We start from the raw sequence: 16,059 nt of genomic DNA on the forward strand, positions 1-16,059 counted from the left end.
CTACAGGACATTTAGGATATTATTCTTCCTTTTGTTTTAGATCATGCGATAGAGCTTGAACCTAGGAAAGATTATTTTTGACGTCTTTTCATATAGGTAGGTGCAGATTTGCGAAAGATGAAGAGGCCAGCTACAGATAGTGGGGGTGTGGAGAAGGCCCCCTGGGTAAATTCGGAATCTCAGACTCAAGGACCGAGTAGGAGGAGCCTCAGTTATTCTATCGAGACTGACCCCTCGGAGGATCCAGTGACAATTCCTCTACAGTTTTTTATATCCAGGGAGGTGGTCCCTGAAGCCATACCAGCTGCTCTTGTGACAGGACACCATGTTAGGCCGGCTGTTACACCCCACACTTCTGAGCTTAGAGTGTCTCTTAATTTTCTTAGAAGTTATCAAGTGAGTCGGATAATCTACTACGCTATTAAACAACTCTAAGGAACTAAGAATGAGACACCCCATGAGAGGGAAGGTTGGAAATAGAGTCGTGAGAATCCATAAAGAGTTGGAGGCTAAAAAATGAGTCCTGGGACTCAATCTACCTATGTAAGATACTAATTTAGAAGTCTTATACACTTGAGCTACTTAAGGATATACCAAGCTTACATAGCACAGATTACATAGGGTCTTAAAATAAGACAAGATTACGAATCCACGAGGAAAAGAAGAGAAGGACACATGGTAGCCTAGGAAGGAGACACGTGGCAGCACCTCAAGCAAGCAGGTTACCCACCTTCTTGGGGTCAAGTAGGTGACCCACCTACTTGGGGGTGGGCCCCACCAAGGACACATGGCAGCATTTTATTGGTTGCATGAAATGACGTGGCTGCCTAAGGGCGTGACATGTGTTACCCTTAGGGGATGCCATGTGTCACTCTCCAAAAAGGATTATATATATTTATATGGTTACTAAATACTTCATTTCATCTAAAATTCAGCCAAAAACAAGAGAGAAAACGTGAGAGAAAGAAACAGCCACGACTTGAAAAGTTTAAGGTAAGTTCTCCAATTTTCCTCTGTGAATTAATTATCTACGGTGTTCCTCAATAATGTGGAGGTGTATATATGTATCTTATGATGCATACGGAACCATATATTCAGCCCTACACTTGGAAAAAAGATAGAAGAAAGTTGAAGAAAAACCTAGAAATCCAAAGAAGGAGGGCTACGGGTTTGGGGCTGCCAAGGTAATCCTTTGAGTTTTGTTCTGTGAATTAATTATTTAAGGTATATAATGGTATATAATGGTGTTTTATTACATAAAATTCCAATTTGGGTCAGCGGAAAAGGGACACAAATACTCCACCCTAATTCAGCATATCAAGAAGTTTCCGAGATGCAGTTTTGGCGAGTTTTGGCTAATTTTGGGTAAGGTAAGTTTCACCTTTCAATTTAGACTTTATGGTATTGTTATGGAGTGTGTTACAAGACCTATAGGTGTCTGTAAATGTAAAAATTTCATAGAAATGCTTGACGCTCGAAACAAACTAAATTGGAACCGCTATAATTGAATTGTAGTCGAAGTAAAGTGTTGTGCTTGTGGTGCACTGTTGCAGGTGTGTGGGGGTGTGTTGCAGGGCCTAAAAGTATTCTAAATTAGGTGTTTTTTCTGATGGTTTCATCCACCCAACCCCTCATTTCATATAATTAAAGGCGTTGCGAAATAAAGTCTAGAAACCCTATTTTGGTATCGTAGTTTCGAGCGAGTCATTTTGAGTGTATGTTGTATATTGTTGGTGTGAATTGCTTAAACATATGCTAAAGGTTATTGTTTTTTGTTGGATTTAGGTATTAGGGGTGTAATTGGAAATTCGTATAGGGCACATTATAGGGGAGATGCTGCCCAATTTTCATTAACATCTTAACAAATTAAAGAACTAGTCGAGGAGACGAACAAGGAAATAGATCCCATGAATACTAAGGTGCAACTTAAGATGATGGAAAGTCAAGAGTGGTTGATATTCGTATTACTTCCGTGTTGAATAGGTTTCAAAGGACAATGAGGCGAACGGGATAAAGAGTAACTAATAAGAGGTATGTGAAGCTACCTTCTTTTCTTGGCATGTTTTTGGCATAGGTATGGAAAGTTGTCTCTCCTTTATTTTGATATGTACTTGATATGAAAGTGAGTTTATGATGATGTAGTTGCTCACCGAGCCCCAAGATGGGCTGGATATGAAATGTTGATAGGATAACCACATGAAGGGAAGTACAGACTATATAGAGCTTATTCTCTTTTTTCTTCTTGCATGTCTGAGTTGTAAATGAAATATGATATGAACTCTGGGGTAACTCCATTCTTAGCATCTCCTATTTACTTTTGAATATTGCACTCTTGTAATAGTTGAACTAGTTCCCTAGAAACTTCTATGTATTAAGGAGATAATGAATATACGGGCTCCAAGCCTTAAAGACTATATGATACTAAGTGTTTCTGATTCCATTAATGATTTGGCCCTATGTTAATACATGTCTAGGGTCCCTGAGATTATAATTGAGACAGCCCATAATGGAATTTAGAGGACACTCGAGATGACAACACCACTACTCGGGTCCTTAGGTAAAAGCTTAATTTTCTTATTCTATCGGGTCCCTGATAATGTTTTAAATTGCATATGGTACTCACTACTCTACTCATGCATACTGTAACTCCTCTATCACTGAGTCCTAGGCCAGAGCAGATTCTGGTGAACAGTTCACTGCATTATCCACTGAGTCCCTCACTAGAGGGCCTAGGCACGTATGTATATATATGATGATATATTGTAATAAGGGGTGATGGCATTGGGTCTATGATGGTTTTACAGATGTATTCACTAGATCCCTGATAGGGCTGGCTATATGGTCTAATCTGAGCATGCATGCTTTTATGATTTACAAATTACAAGTATCGAGGTTTCTTTTATGATATATTTATCCCCTACTTCTCTGTCCCAGTTATGCTATGTTATGGTTTACATACTCAGAACATATGTCATACTGACTCTTTTTTTAGGGGGGGCTGCATTTCATTCCCGCAGGTACAGATACAGGTTTTGGGAGTCCATCAACTTAAGATTCGTTCAGCTCAGCGGGAAGAGGCCCCATTATATTAGAGCCTAGTTTTTGGTATTGACCACTGATGTATAAAACTATTTTGTCAGTTTGATTCATCTGGGTCTACATGATGTATGATATATGTTATCATGTTATGGCAGCCTTGTCAGCTTACGTGCCCTTTCATGAGGTGATATAAATGAAAAAGGGTATAGGTTTATGAAAATATTATCGCCCAATAGGGTTTTGATGCATTGCATTATGTTGTTTGTAGCCCGGTTTGACTACACTTAATTTATATGCATTGCATGTTTATAATTCAACGTGACCACACCTGATAGATATATATACGGGGGGTCCAAGTCGGATCCCAATCGCAGCCTACGGGGTTGGGTTGTGACATCATCTACCTCGATAAGTGTTACAAATATTCCAACCTTCTATCTTGGTCATCGGTAAACCAGGAGTTACCTGGTTATATATGTTTCCCAAATTAAAATAAAGAAGACAATGAAGGGTAGACGAGTAGATGGTGGATAGACGATGATGAGGAGCACACTTCGTTTCCTAGATCACCAGATCAGACTAGGGATTGATCAACTACAGATATAGGAAATCTTATCAAAATTTCCTATGTATGTACATTTGCCATAGATTGTTACCTAATGGCGGAAAGAGGAAATTAATGGAGTCAATAACCAAGTATTTATGAGTAACAGTGACCAAGGCATTCCCACCCGTGGGAATTTTGCAAACTAAGATGGAAAATAGTTGTACCTACAGGTGAAAATTGGATAGCAAGGGAGAATAATGAGAACTTGTACATACAGAATGGCAAATTGTCCATCATTATGGCAAGTGATGGTAAAGTATAATAAGGAAATGGGTTGAAGGTATATGTCGCAAATAAGTCTCGTTAGAAAGTGTGCGCAGAGGAAGTTAAAGAAACCAGTAACTGTAAACGAAATATACGTTAAACATAGTATGAATTCTATAGGTATATTTTTAACCTGCAGTTAAAGATGGAAAGAGAAAGTAAATAGGAAGGAGTGATAAGTATAGTTGGTGTTGGATATACGAGGTAATTTTGTCATTTTTATCTTGAGATTGATATAGGAAGCCTTGAGTAGCTATGAAACATATGATATATATGTATATATGTTGTCCCTATGAGGCATTATTGGTATTTTCTATGTGCAGGTTCTGAAATAGCAAGAAGTACAAAGCAACCTCTACCCAAATTTTCCCAGCAATAGGAAAAAGGAAGAGAATGAGACATAAATTCATAATATGTTTTGAAGGTTGATACCGTCAAGATAGATTTATTATGTTGGACTAGAGAGTTAAGAAATACCCCCACAACATTCATAAGGGGAATCATTCTTATTTGGGAGACCCTATTTTGAAAAAGCATATATGAGCAGCAAAGCTTGAAATTCATTTGCACGGACAAGAATACTTCCAACCACATTTTACCTTAGAAGAGGCTTATGTTGAAAAGCAAAAATGTTCACAATTAAGTTTCACGTTTATTTGAAGAGTACAAATCATACAGGAAGTAGTTTATGAACTAAATAGTTCATTCATAACCCAAGAACAAATCGAAAGGTAAACTATATGAGTCCAACATTAGAAGACCCGTGGTGCTTGTTGGATTCTAGTCCTTCTTTTTGTGATGGTTTGGAGGATTGTTATGAGAATGAGTAAAGCCTAGAAGGGATGTCACGACCCAACCCCGTAGGCCGTGACGGGTGCCTGAACTGGACTCCCTTGTCTACCCTGGTCAACTATACATAGTCTGTCCCCTAGTTATACTCACAATACATCAACTGATAAGAAAACATATAAGCCGACATGGCTATTATAACACATGGGGTCGTTCCATGTTACACATATACGCGAGCCAACAAGGCCGCCACGACACCGGGAATGCCCTAAATCATAAGTCATATCAGCACAACTGTACACTCACATATATGAAACTCATATACATCTCATATACAGTTCATCTACAACTCACATACAGCTTATATACACCCACACTTACATATGTAGAACCCACATCCGTATCCACAGACCTCTAAGAGTAAGAAAACAGTAACATATGGCGGTACAGGGCCCCTGCCGTAACCATGAACAAAACTAATATATACATCAGAACTTAGTACCCAAAATTTAGCGCCAGCATAATGGAGCGCTCTTAGACCGTTGAGTGAGACTCCTACTGGCGGATCCTCAACCTGTGTACCTATACCTACGGGCATGAAATGCAGCCCCTCGAAGATAGGGGGTCAGTACGACATATGTACTGAGTATGTAAAGTGTAATATAACAAAACTTAAAGTATATCCGAAACAAAGGAGCAGGAGAACAATTTATCAAATCAGAAACATGTACCTGTACTGTGTGAATCATAAAAACATGCATGCTAAAATTTTCAATATAGCCGACCCCATCAGGGGTCTAGTGAATCATATATGTAGTATCAGTATCAGCCGCATGCCATCATCACATCATCATAGTATCAGTATCAAGCCCCGTGCCATCGTCACCTTATTACAACACATCCTCATCATATATATACATACGGATGCCAGCCCTCTAGCGAGGGACTCGTTGGACAATGCAGTAAATTGCACGAATCTGATAACTGGCCCGGTACTCGGAAAAGAAGTGTTACAGTATACACGAGTGGAGTAGTTAGAAACAAAACACAGTTTAAATCATTATCTGAGACTCAACTATATAAGAGGACTAAGTTATTGTCTAAGAATTCGAGTAACAGTATAGTCATTCTCGCTGCCCTCCAAATGCCATTATAGGCTACATTAATTACATCTCAAGGTTCCTAGACATATACCAAAGTAAGACTATTCATTTAAGAATTCCAGAGTATTTGTCTTCGAATAGTGTTATGACTAGGAGTCTATATATTCATTAAGTCCTCAATGTATAAAAGATTCAAGAAAATTAGCTTAACTATCATACAAGCTTTAACATTCAGAACTGAATAAGGAACATTCAATAATGGAATTACTTTAGATGTTATGTCACTGTTTACTTAGCTTTACGACATGCCAAAAGAAAAGAAGGGATAGGCTTCACGTACCTCTTATGGACTTCCCTTAATCGTGTTTACATAGTCATCCTCGAAACCTATTTAACACGGAATTAAGGCGAGTACTAACAACCCTTAGACTTTTCATCAACTTAGGCTACCCACTAATATTCATAGCATTCATCCCCTCGCTCGTCTTCTCGACTAGTTCCTTAACTAGTTAAGGTGTTAACGGAAATCAAACAGCACCTCCCTTATAATGTTCCCTATCCAAATTCCCAACCATTTCCTTAACAACTGGAGCCAACCAACAATACAACCCACAGCCCATACATATGCACATTATGACAACATTACACAATATGAGACTATGAGACCAAAACTAAAGTTTTTAATCTTTCTTTCGCTAATTCTTTAATTGCACAGCGGTGGGTCATGTGGATCCAACCAGCAGCCCCCCACTCCCTTATTAACATACATTCCAGCACCACAATACCTCACCACACGACCAGAAGTCACACACCACAAGTGCAACACATTATTCGATTACAATTAACTATAGCGATTCAAATTTCGCTTATTTCGAACGCCAAACTTTTCAAACCTTTTACCCAACTTCCAGCAGCCCATAAGGTGTGTAATACACCCTAATTTAACATCATAAACTTCAAATTAGAGGAGAAGAACTTACCTTTCCCAAAATTGGCTAGAACTTGCCGAAATTGTTCCTCGGAACTTTCTTTAGCTCGTTGTAACGTCGTGGCAGCATGCTGTCCGATTTTTGCTGCACCAAACCCTAATTTTATACTACTAATACCTCCATATCATCATAGTATATGCTAAGTTATTAATTTACGGAACGAAATAAGGACCTATTACTTTCTCCAAAAGCCGTCACTCCCTCTTTCTTGTTCCTAAGGTTTTCTTTCAACTTTTCCTTATCTCTTCCAAGTTCTAAGCTGAATAAATGATTCTATAAGCATCCTAATATACCAATATACATCCCCAGGTGTTTGAGAAATACCGTAGATAATTAATTCGTGGAGAAAAAATTCGAACTCACCTTGGTTCTTGGATGTTGTAGGTGTTCTCCCTCTCTCACGTTTTCTCTCTTTTTTTGTGGACTTGTTTCAGCTTTATAATGACTTAATAGTCATAAACACACATATATATGTTTCCTTAAGAAGTGACACGTGACATCCCCTAAGGGTGACACATGTCCGTCTCCTATTGGGCCATGGATCCTTGCCTTATCCCCTAGGCTGTCACGTGGCAGTGGAGACCACCTCCCCCAAGCAGGTGGGTCACCTACTTGACCCTAAGCAGGTGGGTCACCTACTTGCTTAGGTGCTTCCACATGTCACCCTCCTATTGGCTGCCCCGCATAATTTTTTTTCTCTCTCGTGGGTTCGTAATCTCGTCTTATTTTAAGGGCCTATGTCATCCGTGCTATGCAAGCTTGGTATATACACAATTATCTTAAGTATGTAAAACTTCTAAGTTAGGGAGTACATAAGCAAATCGAGTCCTATGATTCATCACTTGGCCTCCAACTCCCTCCGACTTCTCTTGACCCCATTTCCAACCTCCCTTACCATGGGGTGCCACATTCTCCCTTCTTAGAGTTTTCAATAGGGTCATAACTTAGGGGGATCACATACTAGCTTCTAAACAATTTAAGGAACCTTCTGAGTTCAAAGACGTGGGATGTAACATCCTCCCCCCTTTAGAACATTCATCCCCGAATGTTAAATGCAACTTCCCTTAAGACTTTATATAGATTATAGAGAGGTTCCCTTTTTTTATGATATCACATTCATTTTTATCCATATCTTTAATATACAAGTATTGAAGAGTCGGGGTTACCTGTAGATATCGGGAACAGGTATGGATACCTGTGTCTCATGTCCTCTTCAACTTCTCAGGTCATTTCCTCTCAATTCCTATTCCGCCACAGCACCTTAATCGAAGCTACGTCCTTAGTTCGCAATCTTCTAATCTGTCGACCCAAGATGGTTATTGGTTGTTCTTCATAGGCTATCTCTTCAGTGACCTGGATGTCATTCATGGAATATACTCGGGACAGGTCACCTACACATCTGCGACGCATCAATACATGGAAAACATGATGTACTGCTTCTAGGTCTGCTTGCAAGTCTAATTCATAGGCAACCTTGCCTATTCGGCGAAGGATCAAGTAAGGGCCAATATATTTCGGACTCAACTTGCCTTTCTTGCCGAACATCATTACTCCTTTCATGGGAGATACTTTCAAAAACACCCATTCGCCTACTTGAAACTCCAACGGTCGGCGTCGGCTGTCTGCATATGACTTCTGTCGACTTTGGGCAGTTAATAATCTCTCCCGAATAAGCTTTACCTTTTCCACTGCTTGTTGGACTATATCTGGACCCATTAGTTGCATTTCGCCAACATCGAACCAACCAATAGGTGACCTGCACTTTCTGCTGTATAAAGCCTCATATGAAGCTATTTGAATGCTGGAGTGATAACTAATATTGTAGGCAAACTCAATAAGTGGTATATGATCATCCCATCTACCTTTAAAGTTAATTATACAGGCTCGTAACATATCCTCTAGTGTCTGAATAGTGCGCTCGGCCTACCCATCAGTTTGAGGATGAAATGTTGTACTAAGGCTTACTTGTGTTCCTAAGTCTTCCTAGAATGACCGCCAAAAATGGGCTGTAAATTGGGCTCCCCTGTCTGAAATAATAGATGTGGGAACTTCATGAAGTCGTACTATTTCCTTGACGTACAACTTCGCATAATCCTCGGCGGAGTATGTGGTCTTGACTGGGAGGAAATGGGCTGATTTTGTCAGCCTATCCACAATAACCCATATAGAATCCTACTTCCGGGGAGTATGAGGTAAGCCAGTAATGAAATCTATGTTAATCACTTCCTATTTCCAGGTTGGAATCTCCATCTCCTATAGTAGCCCACCCGGTTTTTGATATTCAACTTTAACTTGCTGGCAATTTGGGCATTGGGCTACGAACTCTGCTACATCCCTTTTCATACCGTCCCACTAATATAAACATTTGAGGTCGTGATCCATCTTGGTTGACCCCGGATGAATGGAATAACAAGCATAATATGCCTCTCCCAGTACTTGCTGCCGCAAACCTGCAACTTTCGGTACACAGACTCTGCCTTGATATCGTAGTATCCCACCGGCCGTGAGTTCAAATGGAGTCTTTTCCTGTTGGAGAGTTTCATATCTATACTGTGCTAGAACAGGGTCCTGGTATTGACATCATTTTACTTCCTCCATGATGGAGGATTCAGCAATTCCTCGAATAGAAACCTCGTCATCACCCGAATCAACTAAGCGGACTCCAAGACTAGCAGGCTGGCAGATCTCACGGATCATTCCTTCCATTCCGGTTGTACCTCTACCAAGCTACCCATTGATTTACGGCTAAGGGCATACGCCACCACATTTGCCTTCTCTGGGTGGTATAAAATGTCGACATCATAATCCTTCAATAACTCCAGCCACCTTCTCTGCCGTAGGTTTAACTCCTTCTGCTTAAAGATATACTGGAGGCTTTTGTGGTCTATATAAATGTCAACATGTACATCATATAGGTAGTGTCTCCATATTTTTAAAGCATGGATCACCGCTGCTAATTCTAGATTATGAGTTGGATAATTCTTTTCGTGCTTCCTAAGCTGTTGGGAGGCATAAGCTACAACTCTGCCATTCTGCATCAAAATGCACCCTAGTCCAATACCGGAGGTGTCACAAAAAATAACATAACCATTTGGTCCATCAGGGAGAGTTAGAACAGGAGTTGTAGTCAAATTTTCCATTAACAACTAGAAGCTTCGTTCACAAGCATCAGTCCATTGGAATTTAGCCGCTTTTTGAGTCAGTCTTGTTAAAGGCGCTGAAATGGAAGCAAACTCTTCCACGAACCTTCTATAGTACCCTACTAACCCTAAGAAGCTTCGTACCTCTGTAGGGGTTGTAGGTCTTGGCCAAGACTTTACGGCCACAATTTTCTGCATATCTATGCGAATACTATCAATCCCAATAATGTTTCCTAGAAAAGCCACTGAAGTTAACCAAACTTCATATTTAGAGAACTTAGCGTATAATTGCTAGTGTTGAAGTACTCCCAGTACCACCCGCAAGTGATCCGCGTGTTCCATCTTTGATCGTGAATAGATGTGGTCACATTGAATTGTAAATAAGACAATATCATATAATAGAGCCCCACTGGGCGATAACATTTTCATAAACCTATAGCCCTTTTTGTTTGTATCACAACATGACAGGGCACGCAAGCCGACAGGGTTGCCATAACATAATCACATATATCATATATCAGGTAGACCCAGCTGAATCAAACTGACATACACAATCGATATATACATGTATACAGACCTTTAAAAATATAAATGACAACATATGGCAGGATAGGGCCCCCACCGTACCCCCGAATGGACAAAACAATGTTATACATCAGTGGACAATATCAAAAACTAGGCCTCGATACAATGGAGCCTCTTCCAGCTGAGCTGTATGGAATCCTAAGCTGATGGACTCCCAAAACCTGTATCTTTACCTATGGTCATGAACGCAACCCCTTGAAAAAGGGGGTCAGTACGATATATGTAGTGAGTATGTAAAACATAACATAGTACAACTAGAGGTATATCCAAAATAGAGAAGCAGGAGAACCAATTATCATATGAGAAACATGTACCAGTACTCTATGAATCACAAAAACATACATGCTCAAATTTTCAATATAGCCGACCTCGTTAGGGGTCTGGTGAATCATATATATAGTATCAGTATAAGGCCCCGTGCCATCGCCACTTTATTACAACACATCATCATAGTATCAGTATCAGGCCCCAGGCCATCGTCACCTTATTACAACACATCATATAGTATGAGTATCATGCCCCAGGCCATCGTCACCTTATTACAACACATCATATATATACATACGGATGCCGGCCCTCTAGCGAGGGACTCGGTGAACAATGCAGTGAATTGCACGAATCTGATGACCGGCTCGAGACTCGGAGAAGAAGTGTTACATTATACACGAGTAGAGTAGTGAGAAACAAAATACAGTTTAAATCATTATCTGAGACTCAATGAAGTCATCAAGTGAACCCTTACCTAGGATCAGGGCAGAAGTTATCTGACGTATACTCTTTAACTGTCACTAAGGACTATGTAAAAAGGAGTTTTTGGAAATCATAGACATATACCAATGTGAAATATCTTATAGCAGTCCGAGCATTAGTCATCTCAGAGCCTTTCTTTTTTTACAAACAAGAGCTTAGTCGAATCAATTGTTATACAGTCATATAGAAGACTCGAAGATAGCAGCTTACTACTTTAAAGTTTAATCATTCAAAAGTGAGTGAGGATCCTAAGGTCATATTAAGAACCTGGGAATGGAATTACCCCCAAAGCTCATATCATATCCTGCTTACATCTAAGACATGCGAAAAGAGAAAAGATAGTCTTTACATACCTATACCAAAAACATACCAAGAGAAGCTTCACATACCTTGTCTGAATTATTCCTTATCCTGTTTGCCTCACCGTCCTTTGAACCTATTCAACATGAAAGTAATATGAATATCAACCCCTCTTAACTTTCCAGCACCCTAGGTTACACCTTAGTATTAACGAAATCTATTTCCTTAGTCGTTTCCCCGACTAGTTCTATTATTTGTTAAGGCATCGCCGAAAATTAGGCAGCACCTCCCCTATAATGTGCCCTATCCAAATTTCCAATTAGGTCCCTAAGACCTACAACAAACCAACAACAACAACCTATAGCAATTCACACCAACAGTATACAACATAAACTCCAAATGACATTCAAAAATACGATATCACAATAGGGCGTTTAGCCTTTATTTTGTAACGCCTTTAATTATACGCAGAGGGGGGGGTCATGTGGCTTAAACCAGAAGAAACCTAACCCACATTAGAACATATTTAGGCCCTGCAACGAAACATCACACCCCTGCAGGAGCAACTCACAAGAACAACGGCTTACTTCGACGATAATTCGACTACAACGACTACAATTTAGATTGTCTTCAACGCCAAGCATTTCTATACTATTTTCACGTTTCCAGCCAAACACAAGGTGTATAATACACTCCATAACAATACCATAAAGTCAAATTTGAAAGGATAAACATTATCTTACCCGAATTCGGCCAAAACCATCAAAGCGCAACTCAGAACTTCTCCAAACGCGCTAAAATTGAGCGGGCTGTTTGTCTTACTTCTTCGCTGCCCCAAATTGAACTTTTATGTTATTAAACACCATGATACAACTTAGGGACACTTAAAATAATTAATTCACGGAACAAAACCCGGAAGCTTACCCCAAAAGGGCCAAACCCGTAGCCCTCCTTCCTTGCCCCTTTAACATTTTTCTCTTCTGTTTCTTCCAAATTTCCAATTATAAAGCTGAATTTTTGGTTCCATGAACATCATAAAACACCTATATACATATCCACGTACTTAGGGAACACCGTGGATAATTAATTCACGGAAAAAAAGTGAAGAACTTACCTTAATTTCTTAGAAACCATGGCTGCCCCTTTCTCTTCTTTTTCTCACGTTTTTCTCTCTATGTTTTGGGATGATTTTTGAGTTCCAAATGACTTAAGAGTCATTAACATGCATATATATGGTCCCTTAGGAAGTGACACCTGTCAGCCCCTAAGGGTGACACGTGTCAAGCCCTTATTGGGCCACGGATCCACCCTTAGCCTCCAAGGCTGCCACGTGTCCTTGGTGGGGCCCACCCCCAAGTAGGTGGGTCACCTACTTGACCCCAAGAAGATGGGTCACCTTCTTCCATGTGGCACTTCCCTAGGCTGCCACGTGGCACCTCCTTTTGCTGCCACGAGTCGCTTTCTCGTTTCCCCCATGGGTTTGTAATCTCGTCTTGTTTTAAGAGTCGATGAAATCCGTACTACGTAAGCTTGATATATCCTTAAGTAGCTCAAGTGTCTAAGACTTTTAACTTAGTAGCTTACGTAGTTAAATCGAGTCCTACGACTCATTTATTTTAGCCTCTAACTCTTTCCAAATTCTCACGACTATATTTCCAACCTTCCCTCTCATGAGGTACCACATTCTTCTTTCCTTTGAGTTGTTTAATGTGTGTGGATAGTAGGGGTCTCATGGCTACTTTCAAGAAGATTAGGGACACGTTTCACGGTTCAAAAGTGTGGGGTGTAACAGGTGCGTCTATAGTGAACTCTATTTCTAGCTCTGGAGGGAGGCCTGGAAGTTCATCTGGAAACACATCTGGATATACATTAACCACGGGCATCGACTGAAGAGTTGGCACTTCAGCTTCCAGATCGTGTACGCGGACTAAATGATAAATGTACCCCCATACCCCCGAATGGACAAAACAATATTGTACATCAGTAGACAGTATCAAAAACTAAGCCCCAATACAATGGAGCCTCTTCCAGCTGAGCTGCGTGGAATCCAAAGCTGATGGACTCCCAAAACATATATCTGTACCTGCGGGCATGAACGCAGCCCCCCAAGAAAGGGGGTCAGTACGACATATGTACTGAGTATGTAAAACGTAACATAGTACAACTGGAGGTGTACTCAAAATAGAGAAGAAGGGGAAACAATTATCAAATTAGAAACATGTACTGGTACTCTATGAATCCCAAAAAGATGCATGCGCAAATGTTCAATATAGCCGGCCCCATTAGGGGTCCGGTGAATCATATATATAATATCAGTATCAGACCTCGTGCCATCATCACCTTATTACAACACATCATCATCATATATATATACATACGTACCCGACCCTTTTAGTGAAGGGCTCTGTGGACAATGCAGTGAGTTGTGCACGATAACAGACTCGACCCGGGACTCGGTGAATGAAGTGTTACAGTATACATGAGTAGAGTAGTGAGAAACCGAACACAGTTTAAATTAATATCTGAGACTCAATGAAGTCATCAAGTGAACCATCACTTGGGGATCAGGGCAGAAGGTATCTGACGTATATTCTCTAACTGTCACTAAGGACTATGTAAAAAGGAGTTTTTAGAAATCATAGATGTATGACAATGTGAAATATCTTATAGCAGTCCGAGCATTGATTATCTTAGAGTCTTTTTTTTTTTACAAACAAGAATTTAGTCGAATCAATTATTATACAGTCATATAGAAGACTCGAAGATAGCAGCTTACTACTTTAAAGTTTAACATTCAAAAGTAAGTGAGGGTCCTAAAGTCATATTCAGAACCTGGGAATGGAATTACTGTTACACCTCACCCTTTTAAACTCAGAATGTTTCATAAGTTCCTTGGACATTACCATATGAACCGGATATGCTACGACACTATCAAATGACTCCAACGAAGGGAGGATGTGATACCCCGTAGTAGAGAAGGTTGGAAGGGGAATCATATAAGAATCCGGAAGGAATAGGAGGCCAGTAACGAGTCGTAGGACTCGACTTATCTACGCAAGCTACTAATTTAGAAATCTTACATACGTGAGTTACTTGATTACATACTAAACTTATGTAGCACGGATTACATATGCTCTTAAAATAAGATGAGATTACGAACCTACGAGAGGGAGCAAAAACTAGTTTCCGAACTTACGAAAGTGAAGCAAGCAGGCAGGTGACTCACCTAATTGGGATGGACCCCACACTGCCACGTGGCAGTTTTGTGTTGGAAGCGTGGACGAGGTGTCACCCTAGGAGGCTGCCACATGTCACCCTAGGGGGATGCCACGTGTCACCTCCTAAGGAGGTGTATATATACATGTTGGCTGACTCTTTAACTCATTTTCCATCCATAAACATCAGCCAAATGAGAGGAAAAACGTGAAGAACCAAAAGGAACAAGGCAGCAACGTTTTTGAAGAATTAAAGGTGAGTTCTTCAATTTTCCTCCGTGAATTAATTATCTACAATGTTTTTCAACCATGTGGGGGTGTATACATGTGTCTTAGGATGCCTAAGGAACCATGGTTGCAGTTTACACTTGGAAAGAAATAAGAGAAAGTTGAAGGAGAAAACGTTAAGAACTAATTAACCAACCCATTTTTGGAAGAGACTGTTGTTAGTAATATGGGTATAACTTCTTGTGTACAGTTTCGTTTCAAATGATTTAATATGTTTTGGAAAGGTATTTCAGAGGCCGATAACTTTCGTTCAGACTCTAAAATCCAGTTTTACTTGTAGCAGCTCGAAAAAGGGTGATGAAGTGTAGAGGAGGTACTGCCCAGATTTGGTTTTGGAAATCCTACACGGACAGCTGTGAGTATTTTGGTCATATCTTTTTGTACAAAATTGATGTAGGGATGATTCGAAATTGTTTACGACCCTAAGACACATGTCTATAACTTTCATGAAGGACGTAAATCCTGTTTCCCTCCATTACCACTTCGAAACGAAGCGACAAGGTAAAACAGTAAGCTGTCCAGATTTCACATTTTGGATAGTTTTGGGCGAGTTTGACAAGTTTAACGTAAGGTAAGGTTTCTTCTTTAAATTTGAGCTTTATGTGTTCTGATGGATCATGTTACACGCCCTATTGGTGGTTGGAAATATGAAAATGGCTTAGAAATACTTGGCGTTAGGAATAAACTAATTTGTAGTCGTTATAGTTGAATTGTTGTCGAAACAAAGTATTGTTCTTGTGAGTTGCTCTGCAGGGGTGTGGCTTGTTGTTGCAGGGCCTGAATATGTCCTAATGTGGGTTAGGGTTCTGCTGGTCGAAGCCACATGACCCCTCGTTACGTATAATTAAAGGCGTCACAAAATAAAGGCTAGACGCCCTATTTTGATATCGTATTTTCGAATAAGTCGTTTGGAGTTTATGCTGTATATTGTTGGTATGAAGCAGCAGGTTGTTGTTGTTGGTTGGCTGTAGGTCTTAGGGACCTAATTGG

This window comes from Solanum dulcamara, chromosome 11 (genome assembly GCF_947179165.1).
Source record: "Solanum dulcamara chromosome 11, daSolDulc1.2, whole genome shotgun sequence".
Lineage (NCBI taxonomy): Eukaryota > Viridiplantae > Streptophyta > Magnoliopsida > Solanales > Solanaceae > Solanum > Solanum dulcamara.